The following is a 6,171-nucleotide window of genomic DNA, read 5'->3' as shown; positions in this document are numbered from 1 at the left end:
ATACTTTATTTAGAGGGGCGGTTATAAGGGGGCCTGAATTAAATAAATCGAAATATCTCGCTTATTCATTTTAATGAGAAATGTTACATAACAAAAGTTTCCTTAATAATGACTTCCTGTAAGTTTTATTCCATGCAAAATTCTGATAGGACTGATATCACTGTGATGTAATGAAGTACATAATATTTCCGTGCGGGAATCTGCAATACCATATGGAGAGATATTTCAGTTTTAAAATAACAATGTTTTTTATATTTTGGCCACGTCAGATTAGCCACCAATATAGCAGTAATTGAGATAAAACAAATGACTGCATTTATTTAAGGGCGGCCTTGGAATCCTTGGACAACAATCGGATTAATATACAGATATTATATTATATGTGTTTATAATATACTACATATTATTTTATTATAAAGAGAGAATGTTTGTGTGTTTGCATGAGGCAATCTCAAGAAACTATTTAATATATTTAAATAATTATTTCATCATTGGAATGTGTATTTCCTGTAGATGTGCGTAGGCTTTATGTCATTACAGAAGCTCATGAGTGAATCGAGGACAGGCCACAAAAAATGCATATAAGGTACGACTAAACAGAACCTTACGCACATAAAACTTTATATAATATTGACACTAATAATTAGCTGTATGTATTGCAGTTAAATTTAATGCTATTTGGAGGTACCATACTGAAATTGATGTCTGATTTGCTTTGCGTTTTTTATGAAAGAATGAAAGCTGGAGATGGAATAATTTTACAAATATACACGCGGCACATATTAAGTATTAATTATTCAGTAACATAACATATTTTTCATGCTTAATTGCGTATTTGTGTGATCTACGGTAATGTATACTTAATAGGTAACAGTTCTATGTAGTGCACAATACTCCATATTGAATAATTAACAAAGCAACATCTTTAGTACCGTACTACTTGTGGTTTGTAAGCCATCTCAAACCCCGAACTCCACCTCTCTTGAGCGCGAGATGTTATATACTCGGTCAGTTATTGTCGAATGTTACAATAAAAACAAAAATATAGGTATTTCAGTAATAACGTCATACAATACCACATGAAACAATGAAGTAATTACATAACTAAAATAGGTACGACTATTTGGTCCAGGGAGCGTCTGTTTTCGTTGCAAGAATAATCCGTTTAACATGTTTGTAAATTAGTCCTGAATATATTGCGCTGCTGGAAAAGATTTTTCCTCCTGAGATTTAAGAGCCTCCACAACCAATTAAGTCCATACCTGTGGAGAAACGGTCAGCGCGTCTGGCCGCGAAACCAGGTGGCCCGGGTTCGATTCCCGATGGGGGCAAGTTAGCTGGTTGAGGTTTTTTCCGGGGTTTTCCCTCAACCCAATACGAGCAAATGCTGGGTAACTTTCGGTGCTGGACCCCAGACTCATTTCACCGGCATTATCACCTTCATTTCATTCAGACGCTAAATAACCGAAGATGTTGATAAAGCGTCGTAAAATAACCTACTAAAGAAACAAATTAATAAAATTGGGTAGATACTTATAGCAGTACATCAGTTATCGATTCCCCTATTTAAATAATATACCGCAGTGCAACATCTTATTTCAGATGGTATCGTTTGGTGACAAAACCTTCTTCCAGCTGAGAGTAACAACCTTCAGTTCTTACAAATATATTATATTACAGACCCTGTTAGGTCTAACATATTACCAAGCTTAAATAATAGATAATAAGAGTTAATAAACCTATCTCCTTTTAAAAGGTGAAAAAAAAAATATAAGTTCTCTTTTGTGTTGTTGGTTGTCGTGTAAAAGTGAAGTGTGTGAGTTGTCATTTTTCTGCGAGAATACAACATAATAGTGTTATTTCATAAAAATGTCGAAACGTGGTTGTGTAAATGATTCAAAATTGTTTTGCTATATATGCGGGCCATATATGTTAGTAAAACAGGGACAGACTATAGCAGCTTTTGTAAAGAATACTTACTTTGAATATTTTGGCATTAAGTTTGGAGACCAGGACAAATACTGGCACCCCCATAAAGTATGTCGTAGTTGTGTTAAAGAGCTGAGGAGTTGGAAAAATAGAAAAAGGAAGTCATTGCCCTTTGGTATCCCTATGATTTGGAGGGAACCTTCAAATCATGGAGACGATTGTTATTTTTGTACAGTTAAGGTAGCTGGATATACTGCTAAAAACAAGAAAGATATTGTATATCTTAATATTCCCTCTGCCATTCGGCCCGTACCTCATGGTCCTGTTATTCCCGCTCCACTACCCCCTGAATCAGATACACTGCCATCTGCATCCAGTAGTGATCTGTGTGGAAGTTGTTTCTCACAAGTGGCAAGTCTAATTATCACTCCCGCATTCACTCGGATGAGAGGTCATTCAAATGCGATCAGTGTGAAAAGTGTTTCATAAACTCGAGTTGTTTAAAGAGGCATTCATGTATACACAGCGCTGAAATTCCATACAAGTGTGATGTCTGTGGAATGTAATTCTCACGGTCGGAATATTTAAAAAAGCACATTCGGGTACACTCACGCCAGAGAGCATTTGAATATGAAGTTTGTGAAAAGACTTTTTCCCATTCGGGAAGTATGCAAAGACATAGACGGGGACATCTGCTCTAAAGGCGTTTCAAATGTGACTTCTGTGGGAAAAATTACATTTATACGGGTAACCTTATAAAGCATATTAGCCCTACACATAGACCAGAGGTAATTTGTAAGCCCTGTCTGTGTGAATTCTGTAGAGATAGGATATATACATTAAAACCACATTCTAATCTAGTATATACAGTAACGAAGCTTGAGTTTTGAGGGTGATAGAAACAATAAACTCTTCAGGTACTTTTTCGTATTGTCTGTAATGAGACGATAGTAGCGATCCTAGTGGTTAGCAACTCTCTCTGGATGCAAATTTATTACGTATTGAGCTTCGTAACTGTATATACTAGCCTGTGGTTGTATCCCTATTATCAATCTCCCATGTAACCGTTTGGTGGATTATGCGATTGTCTTTCTCTCGTTTTTTATTTTTCTTGCTACAGAAAAAATATAATATTATTTTAGTACCTATTGTAATCTAGAGAGGGTTATTACAAGCCTTCACTATTACACAGCAGGCCTATGCAGTAAGAATAATACTGCTGCCAGCAACAGAGACGGTTATTTGTGGAAGGGAGTGTTTTTCCAACTTGAATATACTCACTACTTGCTTTCAAAGAAATGACCCGAAGAGCTTCCACAATTTCGAACCAATGAACTATTCAGTCCTTGTACTGTTCGTGTGGCCATACTGTATAACGTCTATGCAAAAATATCGTCCATGGTGACAAAAGAAATGTATTATGCTAACTCTGAAGAAAATATAATAATTGCGTTTATTTGGGAAAGAAAAGACTACAATATATAAACTGTGTAAATCTATAATATGAGACCTCCATTATTCGTATCTTCATGCAGTTATCCACCACAAGGAGTACTTTTGGACCTTAAATTCTGTCACTGACAACCGGACACTGAACTTTTGATCCACTATGTAGCCATTTTAAACAAAATATCACGGAGGAAATTACGAAATGTAATTATTATGCACTTATATACATATATTCATATGATCCTTTCAGAGCAGAAATGGTGTAATTCAAAATAGGGCAATGACGTTTGAAGTAAAAATTCTGTACAATACAGCTCAAAGTAGTTATTTATGTGGCCTTCTTGCTATCCACTGGCTACTAATAGATTAAATAAATTGAATTTTAATTGCTACTTTGCGCTGTATTTTACAGAATGTTTACTTTAACCCTCATTACCCATTTTTGACTTACACCACTTCTGCTCTGAATGGCTCATATATATGAGGTCTCGCCGTCCTCATTGAATAATCAAGACTACTATTTTTTTTTGTTAGTAGTCAATATGTACATACCCATTAGAGAAAAAATCGTTCAGGCACTGGGAATCGAACTCGGGACCTCTCAGCTCTGCGCGCTGAGCGCTCTTTCCAACTGAGCTATGCCGGGACACTATCATATATACGAATATATGTATATATCAATGTTAACAGTATTCAGAAACTGTTGTTGAATATGGAATTAAGTCATTTAAATATGCACTCCTGCATATATGACTTATATGTCTAAAATGCAGGTAGTAGGCCATAGGTGATATAATGAGAAGAGGTCGGCCAGCACCGTAGATCGTGTCCCGGCATAGCTCAGTTGGAAAGAGCGGCCAGCGCTCGGAGCTGAGAGATCCTGGGTTCGATTCCCGGCGCTGGAACGAATTTTTCTCAAATTAATGGGTATTATGCACTTAATTTTTGAAAATCTTTCATGTGAAGGATTATTCGATATTTTTTATTAACCGTTCAATCCGCCCTCTAAATTACTACAGATACATAAGTTCTGTTGTAGTGTACATTATACTCGTTCATTTGGGATCCGAAATTCTCGTCATCAGAATGCTAGCCATATTGGTCAGTCTTCTTTCTTTGTCTTCTAAATGAACGATGATGGCTGCTCTCAATACCAAGTAGAGGTGTCAAACATACGATAAATTATCGCGTTAAGGGATACTTTTAAACTAGATATGATATGCGATTATAGGGGAAATTGTTGTACCTTCAGCATAGTGTATCTTCATACTTTTTTTTTTTTTCATTGATATGTTTTCTAACACAAGACCAAATTGTACTTATGACTATCAATCAAGTACAGTGTGTTCCTTCTCATCTGGTGAGTAATAACACATTTTAATTTTCGTGATTTATTCTAATCTCTGCTTTTTGGGAGTCATATTTGTTTAAAAGTGCACCCTCTTGTATCTTGGAACACAAAACATTTTGTATCATGGAACATGTTCCAAGGTACACGATACTATTGGTTTTTTTTTTATTTTGAGATCATGTAAGTCTGGAGTTACGAGGCATCCACTTGATCTGTATGCCTTGAAGAAAGCTGTTGAAACATTTATTGCAACTACAGGAAATAAAATCTCAATCAGAGAAGCCTGGTCTGGTTTATGATGGCAAATATATTTTTTAATATGACTGTCAGCTTTTACAGCTACATTCCCACCTATATTCCATGTGTTCCAAATTAGAAGAGGGTATTTTTCAAGGTACATGAACCTGTTGTACCTTTGAACACATTACATATACCTTCAGTTTATTTTTTCCATCCTTAATAGATCTGTAAAACAGGAAATTACATACAGGAAGTTGTAAAGGAATCTTCATTAATTATTTCAAATATTTTTTCCTTTAAAAATGTTCATTTTCCAAAATAAAACGTGAAATGTGTTTCAAGGTACAACAGTCTCGCCTACTTATATTATAATGCATTAATTTTCGTTAGAAGTATTCCTCAAAATTCACGCTTTGCATAAGAATATATTATCCATTAAATGGTGATCTTACTCGTGTTAATTACGTAAGCATGTGCGTCTTACAGCTGTTTCGGTGCTACTTAACACCATCCTCAGAGTCTAATAGATCTCAGCGCTATCTCAACACAAGAAATACATCACATTAACATACGAAAACAAAAAAACACACACAAGATCGCATCCTCATTCAGAAAACCGAAATACAACATAGCATACAGAACAGAAAACATACTACAAAGACATCTCAAAAAACAAACAACACATAGAAATAAATACAACCACACAGGCGTATACAAACTCACATGCAATAGTTGCGACAGTTTCTACATTGGACAGACGGGCAAATCATCCCAAACTCGATACCGTACAAAGAACACATTAAAGCAATAACCTGAGGACACAATACATATATACATATGCCGAACACATAACTAATGCTAACCATACATACAATAACATAAATACAGACATGGAAATCCTACACATACAACCCAAAAACCAAAAACTTCACACACTAGAACAATATGAAATATACAGACACATTGAAACACACCCTAATCAAATTCTCAACACACAGATCAATTTCAGAACACACACACTATTTGACACAACTCTTTATCACACGAACGCATCCACACAACAGGCAGCGAAGTTGAGATAGCGCCGAGATCTAGTAGGTTCTGAGGATGGTGTTAAGTAGGACCGAAACAGCTGTAAGCCGCACATGCTTACGTAATTAACACGAGAAAGATCGCCATTTAATCTATTATTTATATTCAAG

Source organism: Periplaneta americana, chromosome 16, assembly GCF_040183065.1.
Source record: "Periplaneta americana isolate PAMFEO1 chromosome 16, P.americana_PAMFEO1_priV1, whole genome shotgun sequence".
Classification (NCBI taxonomy): Eukaryota; Metazoa; Arthropoda; class Insecta; order Blattodea; family Blattidae; genus Periplaneta; species Periplaneta americana.
This window is presented reverse-complemented; position numbering follows the sequence as displayed.